The 21,876-nt window shown below is 38.3% G+C and overlaps 1 protein-coding gene across 1 annotated transcript in view; it reads right to left on the bottom strand.

The window, feature by feature from the left end:
- Positions 1–21,876, bottom strand: part of IMPG2 (interphotoreceptor matrix proteoglycan 2) — a 163,955-nt gene that overhangs the window by 56,751 nt on the left and 85,328 nt on the right. The gene's annotated exons all lie outside the window — the stretch shown is intronic.

Here is a 21,876-nt window from a genome sequence, read left to right on the forward strand (position 1 = left end):
ACTACTTGTAATAATCACAGTGGAAATAGAGGCTTCTCCTCATTCTATTCCATTAGAATTTGGCCCCATACTTACTGAACAATTCTACAAAGCTTGAAACAATCTAGCTCAGTGGTTCTCAAACTCAGCAACCGTCAGAATTACCTGCAGGGCTTGTGAAAACACATAGTGCTTGATGACATTCTCTTAGTTTCCAATCCAGCAAATCTGGAGTGGGATCTGTGAATATGCATTTCTGACATGTTCCTGTGTATTACTAATGCTGCTGGTTCAAACACCACACTTTGATAATCACTGATCTAGATACAGGTTATTCCAATAAAGAAGCACAGAGATAAACATGAGCAAGAGATGTTCTTTCAGAAGTTGGATTGAGGGACGCCTGGGTGGCTCAGTTGGTTAAGCGTCTGCCTTCGGCTCAGGTCATGATCCCAGGGTCCTGGGATCGAGTCCCTCATCGGGCTCCCTGCTCCACGGGGAGCCTGCTTCTCCCTCTGCCTCTGTCTCTCTCTCTGTCTCTCATGAATAAATAAATAAAATCTTAAAAAAAAAAAAAAAGAAGTTGGATTGAGTTCTCCCCTCTGATAACCTTTGATAATCTTTTCAAACAACTTATTGAGGTCATTTTTCAAAACATTAAACCCAAGCATCAAAATATGGTTCAGAAATATGGTTTGTCCATGCTTGCTTAAATACATAACTTGCAAAGGTGGAGCATAACATTTGATTTGAAATACAGCCTTTTCCCATGGTGATTGTTTCTACCAGGGGAAGCCCTGAAAAAATTAACTGTATTCCTCAAATTTTAATCAGTGTAAAAAAAAATTCCCACTTAATCATTCCATGGCTTTTTGTTTGTTCTTATAATATATACTTTTATTCTTAAATCTACTCAGTTTTGAGTAACTATAATTTTTTTGAAACAGTATCAAATGCACCTAGGATTTATATTTAAAATCTGGTTCACCTTGAAAATCTTATGATTTTCCAAATTGTCTAAACCTTGAAGTAGCATTTCAGGATTACCAGAGGCCTTACAACTTTTGTATGACCAGATATTCAAGTTTTCACATTTTAATTACTACTAAAACATTTACACAAGCTACTACTTAATATTAAGATGACTGATGTCACCAAATAAGGTTGTAATTAATGTTTAAGTAATCTTTCAAAATGGTATTTGGAACAAGTCTTTCACAACACTTGGCCTAGTTCTTCCTGCCAGAAGAACATTATCCCACATCCTGCAGCTTTTCTATTGTCACAGAGCTCCAAGAAGATGAGATCAAATGAAATACAGTGAAGAGTCTGAGCCACTTCCTGGGGAGAACATACCTTGTCCTCCCTGAAAAGTTAGATGACCTAACCCCTCACAGGAGTTGACTCGATGTCATCATGGACGTGAGAAAAACTTCCAGAGGCAGAGGAGTGAAAGAATGCCCTAAGAAACTCTGCTTAGCCACCTGCCTCTTTAGAATGCACCTACCCGGCTTCTAGCTATGTGAAGATGAAATATTCCTGACTGTATCTCTTTAAAGTCTGACTCAATCATCATGTGCACCAAGATAGTGATGCAGCTGCCACTAAAAATGACCACTTTTCCAGGTAAAGAGATGCCACTCCCATTTTACTCAACAGTGGACAGACTACTTCTGGAATACTTCATCTGAGGAGAGTCCTCCACACATAGGAGAGGAGAGCCCTTAGAGGTGACCAGGTTGGTAAAGAGTCTAAAGAGTATGTCTTTGGGGGAACATTTGAAAGAACTTAGAGGGAATGGCTAGAGAACAGGTGGGCATGGGGGAGGGGCACATGGACACAGGAATATTCTTGAAATATTTGAAGAGCTATCACAAGGGAGATAAATTAAATTTGTTCTTTTTCTCTGCAGATGGAAAAATAGGAAATTATGAAAGTATCAGAAAGATCAAGAACATAGCTTTGAAGTCAGACAGTGAACTTAAACCTTGGTTCCAGTTACTATTAGATGCATAAACTTGGGCAAATGGTTTAACCTCCATGAGCCTCAGTTGTTCATGGAAAAAGAGGGATATTAGAAGTAACTACTCTTAGGTAAGGATTAAATGAGGTAACAGAGACAACGGACTCAGCATAATGCCTGATGAGGGTTCACATGATGTTGATGAATTAATGAATTAAACAGAGTTGCCTGAATATGGAATGAGCTGCCTTTAGAAGGGAGTTTTAGCACTGGCTAAATGACCATCTGCCAGGATGCTGTGCTGTGTATCCTGCACTGAGTAGAAGAACTAGGTCAACTGTAAGACTGTTCCAATGCAAAAATTCTTCACTGTTATTAACTAGCACTTAACTTGCTCTCTCGTGCCCCCACAGCACTTTATTCATATGCTTATTGCAGGATTTATCAGTTTCTCATTGCTAATTATGATTATGTCTCCCTCCCACCTAGTCTGAGTTCCTCAACATCAGACTATGGATCATTCATCTTTATTCCCTGTGCATCTTGCCTAGTACAATGCATCAAGCAAGCATTCAACAACTTGTTGAATGAAGTTATTCAGGGCTAGGCCTGACCTGGGCTCATGGCCGCTTCTCTACCTGTGTGTCAATTCCTCCAGGAAATGGCCCAGTCAATATTTAGTCCAGGAAGTTTTAAAATTCTTGTGGTTATGTAAAAATAAATAAATAATAGAATTCTAACCTTATACCTAAAGGAACTGGAGAAAGAACAGCAAATAGAGCCTAAACCAAGCAGGAGACAAGAAATAATAAAGATTAGAGCAGAAATCAATAAAGGAGAAACCAAAAAGAACATTAGAACAGATCAACAAAACTAGAAGCTGGTTCTTTGAAAGAATTAATAAGATCAATAAACCCCAGCCAGACTTATCAAAAAGAAAAGAGAAAGGATCCAAATTAATAAAATCATTAATGAAAGAGGAGAGATCACGACCAACACCAAGGAAATACAATTTTAAGAACATATTATGAACAACTATATGCCAACAAATTAGGCAATCCAGAAGAAATAAATATTTCCTGGAAACTTATAAACTACCAAAACTGAACCAGGAAGAAATAGAAAACCTAAACAGACCCATAACCAGCAAGGAAATTGAAGCAATAATCAAAAATCTCCCAACAAATAAGAGCCCAGGGCCGGATGGCTTCCCAAGGGAATTCTACCAAACATTTAAAGATGAACTAATACCCATTCTTCTAAAGCTGTTTCAAAAAATAGAAATGGAAAAAAACCTTCCAAACTCGTCCTATGAGGCCAGCATTACCTTGATCCCAAAACCAGACAAAGACCCCACCAAAAAGGAGAATTACAGGCCAATATCCCTGATGAACATGGATGCCAAAATTCTCACCAAGACACTAGCCAATTGGATCCAACAGTATATTAAAAGGATTATTCACCATGATGAAGTGGGATTTATTACTGGGTTGCAAGGGTGGTTCAACATTCACAAATCAATCAACGTGGTATATCACATTAATAAAAGAAAGGACAAGAACCATATGATCCTCTCAATAGATTCAGAAAAAGCATTTGACAAAGTACAGCATCGTTTCTTGATTAAAACTCTTAACAGTATAGAGATAGAGGGAACATACCTCAATATCATAAAAGCCATATATGAAAAGCACACAGCAAATATCATTCTCAATGAGGAAAAACTGAGAGCTTTTCCCTTAAGATCAGGAACACGACAGGGATGCCCACTATTACCACTGCTGTTCAACATAGTACTAGAAGTCCTAGCCTCAGCAATCAGACAACAAAAAGAAATAAAATGCATTCAAATTGGCAAAGATGTCCAACTCTCACTCTTCACAGATGACATGATAATTCATGTGGAAAACCCAAAAGATTCCACCCCAAAATTGCGATCCCAAAATCAGGAATTCAGTAAAGTGGCAGGATATAAAATCAATGCACAGAAATCAGTTGCATTTCTATACACTAACAATGAGACAGAAGAAAGGGAAAGTAAGGAATCGATCCCATTTACAATTGCACCCAAAAACATAAGATACCTAAGAATAAACCTAACCAAAGAGGTAAAGGATCTGTACTCTAAAAACTATAGAACAGGGGCGCCTGGGTGGCTCAGTCGTTAAGCAGATGCCTTCAGCTCGGGTTGTGATCCCAGGGTCCTGGGCTCCCTGCTGGGCGGGAAGCCTGCTTCTCCCTCTCCCACTTCCCCTGCTTGTGTTTCCTCTCTTGCTGTGTCTGTCTCTGTCAAATAAATAAATAAAATCTTTAAAAATAATAATAATAAAAAGATAAAAACTGGGGCACCTGGGTGGCTCAGTCGTTAAGCGTCTGCCTTCGGCTCAGGTCATGATCCCAGGGTCCTGGGATTGAGCCCCGCATTGGGCTCCCTGCTCAGCGGGAAGCCTGCTTCTCCCTCTCCCACTCCCCCTGCTTGTGTTCCCTCTCTCACTGTGTCTCTCTGTCAAATAAATAAATAAAATCTTAAAAAAAAAAAAAGATAAAAACTATGGAACACTTATGAAAGAAATTGAGGAAGACACAACAAATGGAAAAACATTTCATGCTCATGGATTGGAAGAATAAATATTGTTAAAATGTCTATGCTACCCAGAGAAATCCATACATTCAATGCAATCCCTATCAAAATACCATTGACACTTTTCACAGAGCTGGAACAAATAATCTGAAAATTTGTATGGAACCAGAAAAGACCCCAAATAACCAGAGGAATGCTGAAAAAGAAAACCAAAGTTGGTGGCATCACAATGCTGGACTTCAAGCTATATTACAAAGATATAATCATCAAGACAGTTTGGTACTGGCACAAAAAAACAGACATGTAGATCAATGGAGCAGAACAGAGAACCCAGAAATGGACCCTCAACTCTATGGTCAACTAATCTTCAACAAATCAGGAAAGAATATCCAACAGAAAAAGGACAGTCTCTACAACAAATGGTGCTAGGAAAATTGGACAGCCACATGTATAAGAATGAAACAGGACCATTCTCTTACACCATACACAAAGATAAACTCAAAATGGATGAAAGACCTAAATGTGAGACAGGAATCCATCAAAATCCTAAAGGAGTCTCCAACTACATCAAAAACTAATGATGTAATGTATGGTGATTAACATAACATAATAAAATAAAATTTTTTAAAAATCCTAAAGGAGAATACAGGCAGCAACCTCTTTGACCTCGGCCACAGCAACCTCTTGCTAGACATGTCTCCAAAGGCAAAGGAAGCAAAAGCAAAAATGAACTTTTGGGACTTCATCAAGATAAAAAGCTTCTGCACAGCAAAGGAAACAGTTGACAGAACCAAAATGCAACCTACTGAATAGAGAAGATATTTGCAAATGACACAACAGATAAAGGACTAATATCCAAGATCTGTAAAGAACTTACCAAACTCAACACCCCAAAAAACAAATAATCCAGTCAAGAAATGGACAGAAGACATGAACAGACACTTCTCCAAAGAAGACATACAAATGGCCAACAAGCATATGAAAAAAATGCTCAATATCACTCATCATCAGGGAAATACAAATCAAAACCACAACGAGATACCACCTCACACCAGTCAGAATGGCTAAAATTAACAAGACGGGGAACAACAAATGTTGGCGAGGTTGTGGACAAAGAAGAACCCTTTCACATTGTTGGTGGGAATGCAAAATGGTACAACCACTCTGGAAAACAGTATGGAGGTTCCTCAAGAAGTGAAAAATAGAGCTACCCTATGATCCAACAACAGCACTACTAGGTATTTACCCCAAATATGCAAATGTAATGATCCAAAGGCTCTTTGAGTTATTATATACATTCTACACAGTTGCCTTTTCCAGCGGATAAAGTAGTTTAATTCACACCCATGGAAATTCGTATGCACATCTTCCTTTTTCTGTACCAGAAGTTTCTAAAAGTGGCAAGAGGTATAATACTACAGTCTAGCCATGGTATGTCAAAACTAATGACATTTGCTCATCTACCAGTAAAACGTGTTAGCATAATTACCAACTCTGATTCTTCTAGTGCCTAAGCTTTTCCCTGGATAAAACTGAGGCATTTTTCAGACTTATTAATCTTTAATATATTTGTCCAAGTACTTACCAAAATATTAATGTTCCTTTGGTCACTCAATAAAAACTTGATGAGTAACTAAGTAGTATCTTGATGGCATGACAGAGGTAACAAGACAGCTTCCAAATTTGCTGAAATTATAGCCATGGAATAGCTTAGGCAATTGGAGAAAGTGTTTCAACTACCATTCATTGCAGAAGAAAAGTTTTAATACTCTACATACTGAATAAAACCAGTCCTTAAAGAACCAAAACTCCCCAAGCCAGCTGAAGATTCAGAATGAGATATATATAAAATTAGTATGTGAACTGCCAGTCTGCTAACCCACAGCATGTCACCATGTGATCCTAAACATCCCGACAGCAGGTTTAGTTTCAACACCACACACTGTCTGCTCTGGAGTGTGGTGAAGGGAAAGTCTGAAAGCAAAGCCAATCTTGGCAAAACCTCTTGTTCTTTCACATATTCCAAAGACATGAAACTTGAGGAACACTCATCTCCCCAGTCCTGGGCATGACTGAATCTGACTTTTACAAATGGCAGAACAATTTCGCTTCTACTTCAAACAGTACGTGCAGCACCAAGAGCACAGAACCTGTTCAAATTGCTAAGACAAGAAAGCATATGCTTTCGATCAGGACTAATTTCCTCAGTAGTAAACTGTGATTTCTTTATGATATTCTTGAAGCCCATTCTTTTTCTATAAACTGTGTAGAAGGTTTTTGGTGAGGAGAATTTTAAAAAGCTTTTCATAAGACAGTGTTCATCTACATCTCCATCTAACTTCCTATGTCTTTATTCATTCGTTGTAACTCTTTGTCATTTATGTCCTTCTTGAGGAATCATCTACCCCGGCAAGAGTATCTATATACAGTCTATTTCATTTGGCCAGTGATGATCATAAGGACTTTTATATATTTTTCTGACAACTATTGAAAGCATAAGTCAGGAAATGTGAGACAAAATGGTAACCACCCTAAGACCTACTGATTCTGTTGATGTCTATTACTTACCATTACTGTGATGAGGTGAATCATTAGTAGGCTTAACAGATTTGTGTTCCTGTTCCTTAGTGCAGTGAATTTAGGATTTTGTGGGTTCAGAGTAGCTCTTGCAAAATGAAAAGACTTTCTTCTTATTTCTTTTTTTTATTATTATGTTAGTCACCACACAGTACATCATTAGTTTTTGATGTAGTGTTCCATGATTCATTGTTTGCATATAACACCCAGTGTTCCATGAAATACGTGCCCTCTTTAATACCCATCACCGGATCCCCCATTCCCCCACCCCCCTAAAACCCTCGGTTTGATTCTCAGAGTCCATAGTCTCTCATGGTTCGTCTCTCCCTCTGATTCCCCCCTTCATTTTTCCCTTCCTTCTCCTAATGTCCTCCATGCTATTCCTTATGTTCCACAAATAAGTGAAACCATATGATAATTGTCTTTTTCTGTTTGACTTATTTCACTTAGCATAATCTCCTCCAGTTCCATCCATGTTGGTGCAAATGTTGAGCATTCATCCTTTCTGATGGCTAAGTAATATTCCATTGTATATATGAACCACATCTTCTTTATCCATTCGTCTGTTGAAGGGCATCTCGGCTCCTTCCACAGTTTGGCTACTGTGGACATTGCTGCTATGAACATTGGGATGCATGTGGCCCTTTCTTTTCACATCTGTCTTTGGGGTAAATACCCAGGAGTGCAACTGCTGGGTCATAGGGTAGCTCTATTTTTAACTTTTTGAGGCACCTCCACACTGTTTTCCAAAGTGGCTGTACCAACTTGCATTCCCACCAACAGTGTAAGAGGGTTCCCCTTTCTCCACAACCTCTTCAACATTTGTTGTTTCTTGTCAATTTTTGCCATTCTAACTGGTATAAGGTGGTATCTCAATGTCGTTTTGATTTGAATTTCTCTGATGGCTAATGATGTTGTACATTTTTTCATATGTCTGTTAGCCATTTGCATGTCCTCTTCAGAGAAGTGTCTGTTCATGTCTTCTGCCCATTTCTTGATTGGATCATTTGTTTTTTGGGTGTTGAGTTTGAGAAGTTCTTTATAGATCTTGGATACCAGCCCTTTATCTGTAGTGTCATTTGCAAATATCTTCTCCCATTCTGTGTGTTGCCTCTTTGTTTTGTTGACTGTTTCCTTTGCTGTGCAGCTTTTTATCTTGATGAAGTCCCTAAAGTTCATTTTTGCTTTCGTTTCCCTTGCCTTTAGAGATGTGTTTTAAAAGAAGTTGCTGTGGTCAATGTCAAAAAGGTTACTGCCTATGTTCTTCTCTAGGATTTTGATGGATTCCTGTCTCACATTGAGGTCTTTCATCCATTTAGAGTTTATCTTTGTATATGGTGTAAGAGAATGGTCAAGTTTCATTCTTCTGTATATAGCTGTCCAATTTTCCCAGCACCATTTATTGAAGAGACTGGTTTTTATCATAAAAATTAATATAATACTAAGTGACATCTTAGTATTTTAGAACTATATGTGGTTTTTCTACAAATATAATACTTATCTCTGATTTCTAAAAAAATAAAATAAAATATTTACCTCAAAAAAAGTGAAAAGACTTTCTTAGACAACATTGTTAAGAGAGTATCTTGTATGCAGAGTTCATTTGTCAGCACCACTTGGATAAACTAATTTGACATTTGTAATGACCCCAAAAAGGCCTGCACAATCATGACATCTCCTAGAAAGTAATTGGGAAAAGACCTGTCATAAATGCTGACTTAACAAGCCAGCAGGATGAACAGAATACAGGAACTGCAGGATATCTGAGGATCAATTAAGAAACACCAATCCTTGTTCAAACTGAGCAAAGTCATACAGTGTTCTGCTTACATGTGCAAGGAAGTTTCAAACAGGAAGGAAAGACCACCCTGACAGAGATATGCTCTTTACAGTCATCAGAACAATGTCAAGAATGTTCATAGCCTTTCACCTGGCAGTGAGGGATCTTGAATGTAGCCAAGCACACTGCCCAGCATAACGCTGAACTTGTAACAATACTCATGAATGTCCATCAGTAAAGTGGAAGTCACTCCTGCAGTGGTAAAACCACACAAAATAAAGATAACTTTCACATTATTTTTTTCACAAGAACCTCTGTACCAAAGATGTTAAGATCACCAGCTAGTCTCTTTGTAAGCAATTATAAAGCTCTCACTGTTCACCTGGCTAAAACTGGGGATGTGCTTATACAGTACAGCTCTTCCAGATGGAAGAAACCCCTTACAAGAGGTATTTACAAAATCCCCTTTAGAAGGAACAATTACACAATACTAGTACTTAGTGCCACTGTGCACATACTAGTGAAATAGTCTGGCTATAGAAACTGATAACAAATTCCCCAAGGTATTCTAGAAGGAATTCCAAACATACAAAAGAAGTAAAGGTTGCCAGCCTATCTGGATCAAGCCTTTTTTTTTTTTTTCTTCATTTAATTGTTTTTAAAAGCATGGGGGAGAAAAAAAGAAAGTTTGAAGCAGAGCCTGGACAACAATTATACATATCCAGTGAATCACACTGGTTATACTATCAACAAATACTAATGGTAAGTAACATTGAGGGGAAATGAGCTGTGGGAATCTGAGGTCATAAAGTAGTATATATATATTCCCATTGCATCGATTCTGGACTGTTCTTCTTGGGATCTTTACAAAGCCTGGCCACGCTCAAGTAGAACAACAAACACAGGACACTATGGTGAACACATGAATATTTCTGGGTCTGTGAGGAGTATTCCCAGTTAAAGAAAGCTTCACTTAGAAATTCTTTTGCTCCAGTCAATAATAGCTAGGAAACTTCTTAAGAAAAAGAGCAGGAAGAAAAAGCTTGCCCTGGGGCTCCTGGATGGTGTAGTTAGAGTTGAATTCTTGGTTTAGGCTCAGGTCTTGATCTCAGGTTGAGATCGAGCCCTGCATTGGGCTCCAAGCTGAGTGGAGTCTGCTTAAGACTCTCTGCCCCTCTGCTCATGCTCTCTCTCAAATAAATCCTAAAAAAAAAAAAAAAAAAATTCTTTTGCCCCCTAAATATTCCATTGCTTTTTAAAGAACCCTTGCTTTCCACAATTCCAGATCTGTTAATGATGTTATCAGTTATAATTATTATACAGTATTTGCAGTTTGTAATATAACTTTTCACAAACATTATCTCATTTAATATCTATGAGATTGGTCTTATAATTATTCCCAATTAAAGGATGAGGACACTAAGCTCAGAGGTGTAAATTATCTTCCTCAGTATCATACAGCCTAGGGGCACTGGGGTGGCTCAGTTGGTTAAGCAGCTGACTTGATTTCAGCTCAGGTCATGATCTCAGGGTCCTGGGATTGAGCCCAGCGTTGGACTCCTTGCTCAGCAGGGAGTCTGCTTGAAGATTCTCTCTCCCTGTCCCTCTGCCCCTCCCCTCACTCACACTCTTTTTCTAAAATAAATAAATACTTAAAAAATATACAGCCTATGAAAAAGTCAAGACTTGAACTCATATCTTCTGAGTGTGAATTCTCTGATCCTTTTTCTGTATCATGATCTCTGACCAGTGATGAGACAATTAAAAGGTTTAAGAAGGCTCAATTTAGAAGAAGCCATAGAATATTTCAAAATACAGATGAAAGCAAGAGATATATAAAACCTTAACTAGGCAACTTGTTCTCGTTCCTCAATACAAAACTAGTTTTTAGGCTTCCTGTTGCTACTCTGTTTCTACCATATTTTCCTCTCAGAAAAGGCAGGTACTGCCAGGTCAGCAGCACCAAACAGGAAGGGCTCTTTCTGGCAAGGCTCTGAGGATGATTTCCAAAATGTCAAGAGACTTTTGACTCTAAATTCTGGGTTAGCCTATGAGCATGAATATAAACTCCTGTTCCTTACCACTGACATTTCTTGTGATGAAGTGGGAACTGAGCTTCACTATGAAAGACCAGCTGTCACAGAGCTGCTCATAAATAATGTCCCATAGTGAAAAGAACAAGCTTTTGTGGCTATCACACAAGGCGGAAATTTCCAAAATGATCCTCATATCAAGCTTTTACAGTTTGCTCTATCATCAATCTATCAGCAGGTCTTTTTTCTAAAAACAGGCTTTTTTCTGTCACTTCTGCTACTGTGTAGGCTGCTGTGGAGTCTTTTACTCAGTGCCCATGACTACCTGCTTACACGGAACCCTGAAATGGTAGAATTGCTTGCTGATGCCACTGACATTGCCATATTAAATGCAGTCCTTTGCTGGAAGTTTTTACATTAAAAAAAAAAACCAACTACCCAACTTATCTTTGCAAGCTGATCAAATCATTGGTTGATTGTCTCATATCTGAAGCTGGGTGTGGATAGAGGAACCCTGAAGAAAAACTGTTGTAGAAATTTATATTCACAGAGACTGAGCAAGAATCACCTGTCCATAAAGGGTGTCCTTTATGGGAAATCATATGGTTATCCAAAGAGCTGCTGTTTCCAGCCCATTCTGAAAGTATTCACATGAATGTATTATCTTCAAACTACATTTGGAGACCAGACATTGATTTTGATATGAAAAGACTATAAATCACTGTAAAACACGCCAGGCCACTCGGTGTAGCCCATGATATACATACATTTCCGTGTAAATTGAGCAAGGAAATACAATAAAAAATGCAATATTCATTTGGAAAAATCATTCCAGAGGAAGAAACTGATTGCATAAGACTCCTACTCAAAACAGCTTGAAACAAGCCTGGTTCCATCTTATAGAACTACAGGAAGGAGGTGGGATGATATTTTTGCTTTTTATGTACATTCCAAGGTTTTTTTTTTACCTTTTATTATGAACATTTTAAAACATACTTCCTTTTTGAAGGTAGGGAAACAAGTACAATAAACCCCCACATGCAAGTACCAGTCATAACATTTGAGTTGCTAATCTTTTAACCTCTTTGCTTTTCAAATGAGGAATTCAAACCCAGAGGTAACCTGACCAACATCACAGTTACATTGTAACTGATCCATGGCTCCATGACTGAAAGTGAAGTCCTAACTGTCCCCACTCCCAAAACAGTGCCTCCCTCCACCTTATAGTTTTTGCCATTTGTTATACATGGATTGGTCAGATACTTTCATTTCTAATAGAAACCTATATTTACCAACACACACACACACACCCATTTGAATTGAAGGGATTTGTGATCAGGAAATTTATCTGGACTGCCACTATTGTACCTCTCCATCATCAAGAAAAGAGCCAATATGAATGAAAGGTACAGAAGACTAAGGACATCCTGGTCTGAATGGTGAGAACACCCTTGCCAACTAAGTTATCCAAAATGCCTACATTCAGCAGCAGGAATTAGTTCCACTGACTTACAATAAAACAGTTTCTCAACAGCTGTCTTAAATATCTTCTCCCAGATTTGGCTGAGAATGTTTAACACAAATCAAAATACATTGTTCTGGTTTTTGCTACATCTACTATTTTCTTATTTTTAACACAGGAGACCAGAAACTATGAAATCAAATCAAGGTAAAGCTATTTCATTATAATTAAGTTCCTAGGTCTTGTGTTACCCACCCCACTCTTTAAATCCAACCAAACTACCCATGCAACATTGAGTCAGCCGCTGATAAAAGCAAGTCATAGGCAATCCTAATCTGGAATCCCATTGCTCTTGCTCCACTCTGTCTCAGTTTGATACAGTTTCCCACCCTTCTCTTAACATTTGCATTCTATGAATGACTTTGTCTTAACAAATTTGGTATCTTTGTTGCTCTCAAAAGTATCACTTCAATCTTTGGATCCACTTGGCCCTAAGGGCCTCAATTCTCTTTTCTTCTTGCCATTTCTTTGGAACACAAATCCCTACAAAGAAGGATGTAGAACTATGTCATATGAGGTCAAGGCTGCAGACAGGTTAATGTGTGATGATGCCATGTTTGTGGGCTGGGAAGTCATTATTCCCTCCCAGGGACACTTGGCTACCATTGCTATTTGATGATGCTTTTTCACTTAGACCAACTGAGAGCTCATCTCATCCTCAAACACGAAAAAAGAAATCATTTTTTTCCCTGCCTTTTATGACTGTTGAAGGTAACAGAGATACTTGATGCCCCTTTCATGCTCATCTGAAAACCTAGGAACAGTCTTGAAAATGGATTCCAACATGCTTATTAAAAGAATTAATCTTGCTAAATTCCTTGCCAAGGAGTTCAAAATTAGTTTTATTTCTCTTAAAGTGTGTGCAATCATATGTTATAGTGTTTAAGGCAAAATTACCCAGAGTAATGTTTGTATCTCTATCCCATGTCCTACAACCCAAACCAACCCTGTAAACATTAAGACACACTAATCTATTAATTTTTAGTCATTTCTTATTCCTTCTTTGACACCTATTGTTGAAGAGTAAATAAGTCAGTAAAGAAATATATGGTCAAGGCTCTAAAAAAATACACTAACCCACTATAAGAAAGGCCTGGATCTGGATGTGTGTGTACACACATGTGAGTATGTGTGCCCTCATGGGTGCATAGATATGTATATACATGTTTTGGAATTGGAAATTATTTGCATTGATTTATTCTCCCAAATTCCTAGTCTCCCTGATGTTAACAGCATGAATTTGTAAATTGGTTCGTTTACAATTAGGAGCAAAGTATGTTGCCAAAGAGCAGAGCAAAACAAACTTAGTCCATATGGGAACAAAAGGAAACAAAACTCATGATCTTTGTCTTGGTAACATTATGCTAATTAGTTAATTAGGCGGGAACATAAATAGTTCATTAATCTCAGAAGAAAATCTTGTATCTTTCAAAAGTAAACTGTTAACCCACTATTCTTCAACCTCAAACTCACCACCTAGCACTCTAACTAATATCAGCAAACCAAAACAGAACGTCAACAAAAGAGCGGGACCAAGGGAGAAGTAGAAATCATTTCTAACGCTGGACATATAAATCCTTTCTGCCATAAAGTAAAACACAATCTAAGCATCCCTGTTTCTATTTAAAAACTCCATAATGTTTATGGTGCCCAGAACTTGAAATTTTAGAGTTATCTGATTTTTTTTCTTTTCCTCTACTCCATATCTAGCCATTCTTTAAAACTTGTCACCTTTCCCATATAAAATTTCTTCAATGCATTCATTTCTATAAAAACTTCCACATTCCTACCCTCATCACATCATGCCTGAACTTTGACAACAGCCATTGAACTGGCCTCCTTACCTCCATTCCTTTCATATTCTAATATTATATAGGCATACCTTGGAGATATTGTAGGTTTGGTTGCAGACTACCACAATACAGCAAATATCACAATAAATTGAGCCAAATGAATTTCCCAGTGCATATAAAATTTATGTTTACATTATACTCTACTGAGTGTACAATAGCACTGTCTAAAAAAACAATGCACACACCTTTATTTAAAAATACTTTATTGTTATAAAATGTTAACCATCGGGGTGCACTGGGGGCTCAACTGGTTAAGTGTCAGACTCTTGATCCCAGCTCAGGTCTTGATCTCAGGATGGTGAGTTCAAGCCCCACACTGGGCTCCACACTGGGCATGGAGCCTACTTAAAAAAAAAAAAAGTGCTAACCATCATCTGAACTTTCAACAAACTATAAACTTTTTGCTGGTGGAGGTCTTGCCTCAGTGTTGATGGCTGCCGACTGACCCGGATGGTGGTGGCCGAAGGTTGGGGTGGCTATAGCAATTTCTTAAAATAAGACAATAAAGTTTGCCGTATCAATTGACTCTTCCTTTCACTTGACATTTAGACATGATTAGCCTAGATTCAAAACTGTGTCTCCGGGAGTAGGGAGGCTCGAGGAGAGGAAGAGAGACAGGAAAACCCCTGGTTGGTAAAGCAGTCAGAACACACAAAAAATTTGTCAGTTAAGTCCACCATGTTATATGGGCAGGGTTCATGATGCCCTGAAACAATTAAATAGTAACATCAAAGATCACTGATCACAGGTCACCATAACAAATATAACAATCATGAAAAAGTCGGAAATACTGCAGGAATTACCAAAATGTGACACAGAGGCATGAAATGAGCAAATGCTGTTGGAAAATGGTACCGCTAGACTTGCTCCACGCAGGGTTGTCACCAACCTTCAATTAGCAAAAAAATACATTATCTGAAAACCCCAATAAAGTGAAGCACAATAATGTGCCTGTATAACACAGCACCAGGAAAGAAAAACAAAGTCCCCCAAGGGCTGCTATCAGTAGGTTCCTTACCTCTAAGGGCTTCCTATGGTCTATCAGAGTAAGTTTACCATGCTCTGTCTGGTGGTCCGTAACTTACAGCCACGGCACCCCGTACCCATCTAAATGTATCCCCACCGCTTCCCAGTCTGAACGCTCTACCCCGGTAGGCCAGTCTCCTCTCGTGCTGCAGCTACTTTCACCCAACTCACTGTAATGTCTGCTAGAACCTAAATTCAATCTAGGACTAACTGTCTTGGCTCAGCCTATTGACCCCACAATGAATTCTCTCTTCCTCTGACTCTCCTGAGTACTAGAAATAACCTGCTCCATCCAGTCCAGTACTTGATTATATTCTCTGTGTTTGAGTCCTGTCTTCCCAACTAAATTACAGGAGAAAGATACTTCATGCATCTTTGACTTTCCCACAACAAGGTGCTAAAAGTCTCAATAGAAAACTTTTATCAAATAAGTATTTTTCTAAGCATTGCAGTATAGTGATAAACTGAAACAACACCCAAAAGTTTATAACTCAGAATAAAAAATTAAGAGTATTTTTAAAGAATGACAGTAAAAATTCACTTTTTAATAGTAATCTTATAGTCAAGTAAAAAGTGACCAAATATCATAAAATTAACTTGTACTAACTCACCTTTGATTTTTAAAATAATAAATTAAAAGATATCCTGGCCAAATTCACTTGTGCCAAAGTCTTCACAAAAGGAGTGAGTGGAAAGTCAGGCCTGGACATGCTCTCATGCTGGCTGCTGACGGCCCCTCCATGCCAGGCCAGCAGGAGGCCTGGTCTGGTTAACACCCTTGCAGTCAGTCCAAGAACCTGCTTTGCAGATACTATGAGCAGACTGGCCAAATGGAAAGACGGTTCTGTGACTTGATTGCCAAGAAAACATAAGAAAAAACTTGAAACTTCAATCAAATAAATAAATCTACAAATCTTTCTTAAGGAAATATTCAGAAATTCAGAAAATACAATGATATTCCTTCCATTAGTCATTCTGGCAATTTTAAAAAACAGAAATAATCTAAAATAAATCACAATATGTGAATGGCTAACATAACTTTTGGTAGAGCCATCCCAGAACTCTCAAATCATGTGCTGAAAGTGGCCAAATAGGTCACCCAGACAAGGGAAGTGGGCTAGGTGATAGGAAATATCCTGATACTAAATATTTTGTCAACTAATTCAAATATTTGTTAATATTGCAAAGGCCAAACAGACTTGGCACACACACTACCAGCTTGCTTCCTCTGATCCACATGGTAGAATGTTTCTGATATGTGATTAAAGAATTTTTAATGAAAATGCTCTTTGTATAATATTAGGTTAAAAGAGGAAAGAAGACCAGCAGGAAAGACATCAAAATAATAACAGCTATCTCTGGAGGGAAACCATGGATGATTTGTTTTCTTTACACTTTTCCATATTTTTCAAAATTCTCTTCAAATGAAGATTTATTACTCTCTATATTTTTTAATGATTTTATTTATTTATTTGAGGGGGAAGAGAGAGAGCGCGCGAGAGCAGGGGGAGGGAGAAGCAGACTCCCCACTGGGCAGGGAGCCCAAAGCAGGTTCAATCCCAGCCTGAGCCAAAGACAGACGCCCAACTGAATGAACCATCCAGTCGCCCCTATTACTCTATATTTTTTAAAACTATCTTAAAGAAGGAAAAATACACTTTCTCGGCCCTTCCTTTGGGTTCAACATTAATGTTGCACCATTAATTAGGTGATGTCCCTAAAAAGGGGGAACTCAGAAAACCTGGCATCTCTTTTTTTTTTTTTTTGCTTCAATCAGTCATGTTAAATTTTGTGTCTACATGGCTGTTTGTGAGGTCCCACAATATTGAATAGCTTTAATACTAACTAATTTAACACTATGAACAGGTTGGAAACATTGCTGAAGGCAGATATAAAAATAATGCAAAGAAATACTATATATAAAGCAATTAGCCCCAAAGACACTCAGTAAATGGTACTTTAAAAATAAGGTATTCATGGGGCACCTGGGTGGCTCAGTAGTTAAGCGGCTGCCTTTGGCTCAGGGCATGATCCCAGAGTCCTGGGATCAAGCCCTGCATCGGGCTCCCTGCTCAAGGGGCAGCCTGCTTCTCCCTCTGTCCCTTTCTCCCCTCTTATGTTCTGTCTCTCTCAAATAAAATAAATAAAATCTTAAAAAAAATTAGGTATTCACAATTAGTAGGGAATAGAGATGTCTCATTACCAAATGAGAACTGAAAATAAGCAACTGCATTGCTTTGAGACCGGCATTCAATAGGAACAAGCAACAACAGGCATTCAAGAGTAAAGCCAGGAATAAGTTTGTAAAACAAATAAATACCAACAAATATCATACCTGTTAACATAAATGGATCAATCTTTTTAAAAAGAGTAACAAGATGCATTGGCAGTTTGCTTTTTATGCCGTTGATTAGATGTTGATTTATGTTTACTTTTCAATACTATGCCCAGAAGTTATGCTGTAAGGCAGAATTATGTGCATACATGGGATGTTTTCCATTACATTTTAAAGGCTGCATTTGGTAGGATTTTCATTTAGACTAATTTACAAAAAGAATTACGCTTAGACTAAATCAATATGGCCTTCTGTAAATTTCAGAACTGACAATTCAGAATAGCCAAGTAACTCAGCGGCCAGCACCACAGGGCTACCCCTGGGAAATCAGGCGCCCTTGATTTTCATTGTCATTTTCACACTCCTGCTCCTTGCCCCCACCTCCCAGCCTCAGCCAGGCTCTTCCAATGCCTGCTTCTGTGGCAGAGCCCAGGCAGCACCAAGGGAGAAATTCTTGTCTCTCAGGAGCCATTTAAACCCAAAAGCAGGGACAGGAAATTTCTTCACATGGCAGCTACCCTTGCTCTAGTGTTCCTTTGTTCATTGATGTCTTTTTCTTTCATCTGCTATGGACTCTTCCAACCTGGATCCTGACTTGGACCTCAGAGCTCCTGTGTTGAACTTCTGCATTTTGCAGCTGCTTCTGGCTCTCGTTGACTTGACTTTAGAAATAACTGCCTTTGGTTTGCCTGTCTTGATGCTAATCTTGGCCCATACCGATTTTGAAACCATTATCTATGCTTCAGTTATTAGCCTTTCTGGACCCTCTGCCACCCCCTCCCCACCACCATCACCACCATGTGTGTCTCAGATTCTGACCAGCATGGCTGACTAAAAACCATGTCCCTGATCCTGCCAGCTTCTCTTTGCCCAAGTCCCCAACCCCTGGTTACCAGAATCCGGCAATCAACTATGATTCGAACTCCTTTGGGGATGCCTAGGTCAAATATTGGCCAGAAATTTTTAAAGTATGTGTTTATCATAGCCTGCTTTCCCTATTTAGCCAGTGTTTATAAATTATTCCAGTGTTTATTTTCCGCTCTGCATCATTCTAAAACTCTCTGGAGAAAAGGTGTTTAGAGACTTAGAAAAGCACCCCCAAGAATGAATAAGATAAGACACTTGATAATCCTCAATCAGGTGACTTTTCACAAAGCAAATTCACCCAAATTTACATTTATGTTTTGATTAGCCAAATATGGAAGTTATTTTGCATGCTCCAAACCCAGATTATATGAGTAGGAAAAAACCTACCTATCTGTTAGAAAGCTATAAAATTTGACCATGGCTAAATGAGAGTTGCCATCTTTCTCAATAATTCCAGAATCACAAAGGATACCCAAACTAGTAGCAGACCAAAGAGAGGCATATGAAAGAGAACAACATATCTTCATTTAAAAAAAAAAAAAAAAACTTATTCTGGGATGCCTGGGTGGCTCAGTCGGTTAAGCATCTGCCTTCAGCTCAGGTCATGATCCCACAGTCCTGGGATCGAGTCCCACATTGGGCTCCCTGCTCAGCGGAAAGCCTGCTTCTCCCTCTCTTGCTTTCCCTGCTTGTGCTCTCTGTCTCTTTCTCTCTGACAAATAAATAAAATCTTTAAAAAATAAATAAATAAAAATAAAAAACGTATTCCTTTAGGAATGTAAATTTGGTGACAATATTTACATGTAGACCAGCTGATTTTATTTAGTGTTCAACTCAACAAGAGTGACTAGTTTCAGGGCTGGGGGAAATGTCCTATTATTCACCTGCCACACCTCTACTAGCTACTTTAACAACAGACTGCACTTTCAGTCTCTGTTTTCAGCCACTCAGCCCAACATGCCCTCCCATCCACTTGGCACTGTGTAGTCTAGCCTCGGACACAAGTTCTCTGTGAAGGTGATGAGTGTGGAGTACAGACACTGAGCTCACATAGTAACCATGAATACACATAGATCACTGTGGCCAGGGAAGGAGAGAATGCCAGAACTAGAAGCCATCAGCAACTCAAAACATGAAGAGGGACAAGAAATCACATTAAGAGGAAGGGCGAGGAGGAGACATTACATGTGCCCATCCACACAAAAGTATCTCTCTCCTCATTGGTGGCTGAGATGAGAGTTAGGTTTTCAGACCTGGGTGGCTTGTGAGCTCTGTACATGGTCTAAATTTTGGCAAACAGAATAATACTGGAAAATCAAGTTTCGTGACCACCTGTGTTGGCTAGAATTACTGCATTTTTCCAGTCTTCTAGATAATAAAAAGAAACTTCAAATGGGGAAGTTCTCAAGGTATTTTACTTCCTTTTCTGCTTCCAAGGTTAGTTTTATAACCTGGGAATGGCAATTTCATCGCCCCTTTATTCAATATAAAAGTTGAGAGGTTAAAAATATTATGTTTCAGGGGCACTTGGGTGGCTCAGTTGGTTAAGAGTCCAACTGTTGATTTTGGCTCAGGTCATGATCTCAGGGTTGTAAGATCAAGTCCCACACTGGGCTCCACGCTAGGCGTGGAACCTGCTTAAAATTTTCTCTCTCCCTCTCCCTCTCACCCATCCCCCTAAAAAAAAAGCAAAAAAAAACACATTATGTTTCAATTCACATAATCGGCAATAAAAGATGGCCTCAACAGTGAACATTTTAGGTAATAATTTAACCCAATCATCTGTTCTAAATTAAACAGCATTAGTGACAAAAGGTTTTTAAGACAATTAGATGGAAACTCTGAAGTAACTGAATTGTAAGACAACATATTTATCTCTGGAGGTTGCCATGTAACTCTCATCTTTCCCCAGTAAGTTCTGGAATAGACAGCAGGGATCTGGGCATCCCTTGGTACACTGCTGAGCCATCCCAAGTCATGGTCACTGTGAGGTCCTGATGTAAATGTGTAGATGAGGGCAGCACAGTGTATCACAGGCCAGGGACAAGAAGAAATGATTAAATACCATCAATCAATGTGGCTCCCACCTGGGCCCTGACGAAGTTCTGGTAAAGCCAGTGTGTTTATAACATGTTCACTAACATTACCAGATTCCTATTCTCTCCATATTGGTTTTATAAAACTGAGAAGAACACCTGATTTTATAGACCTCTCCAAAATATCAATTTTATATTTTTAAGTCAAAATTAATTTAAGATGATCCTCACAATAGAATAATGTCTAAACCTGTTCATTAATGGAAAGTTCATTTAAGCTTTCAGCTTTGCAATTCCAAGTTAAATGCTGATTTTGAAACATCACTGGCAAATCTGAAAGTAAAATAAGAAAAAGTGAAGCAATGGAAAATTTTCCCTGGCTGACAGTATTGAACAGAAGGTATTTCCAACCCTCAACATGTGTTTTACAGCTTTCTTTTATGAGGAAGAGAGATCATTACACTACTGTCATGGAGAGCACTTCATAAGGAAAATAAATCTCTCTAGAAATAAGTTCTCTTTGCATTTACATTTTTAAAAGAAATACGAGCATCTTAAAGGTGCAATTCCAACCTCACACTCTCCTTATGTAGATACTTTGAAGAGTATTATCTGCTCTGGAAACAGATCATTAAATCCATTTTCCCAGCAGAGACTGCAACATGAATTACTGATTGATTATTCATCTCAAGTGAAATTATCACTAAATGGTAGAATGTGATCTAGATGCTTATTATATCTGTGGCATTCCAAATCCAAATAGTATAAAAAAAAGAAACGATAAGCACAATTTTTTTCTTTAATTTAGATTATCAGCCTTCTCTCATTTATAGTAAATGAGGTATTAAGTTAGCTAAAAGTACAGATGCTTTGAGGAAAAGAAATTTCACAAAAGTTTTCTGTATAAAAAGTTTTTAAGTGGAAAAATGGTACCCATGGTAAAATCTTTTAAAAGGCAGGGAAAGGGGCATCATAACTACTAATTGCTAAAAATCAATTAGAAATTAAACCCATACCTGTTTTTTCAAATAATTACAATTTAATTTTTCCTCAAACTATAAAAAATTTTGAATGTTTTATTTTCTGTGACTTCAGAGCACTAGCAATTTAAAATCTGAATCATAAGTGTGTTTCCCTCATTCATTATAGGAAATAAAATATTTAACATTTCCTTTGGTACCACACAAACCTTTGATGATATCATAGAAGCAGGAATATCAACCTTGTTGAGTATTTGCCAATTATCTGACTGAGCAAAACTAATACCCACCCTCTTAGGAGCATGGAGCCAAATAGATACTTCTAAGAACTTTTATTATAAATG

The sequence above is a fragment of the Mirounga angustirostris genome, unplaced genomic scaffold (assembly GCF_029215605.1).
Source record: "Mirounga angustirostris isolate CCGP_5_RB_7025 unplaced genomic scaffold, mMirAng1.0.hap1 SCAF_1, whole genome shotgun sequence".
NCBI lineage: Eukaryota > Metazoa > Chordata > Mammalia > Carnivora > Phocidae > Mirounga > Mirounga angustirostris.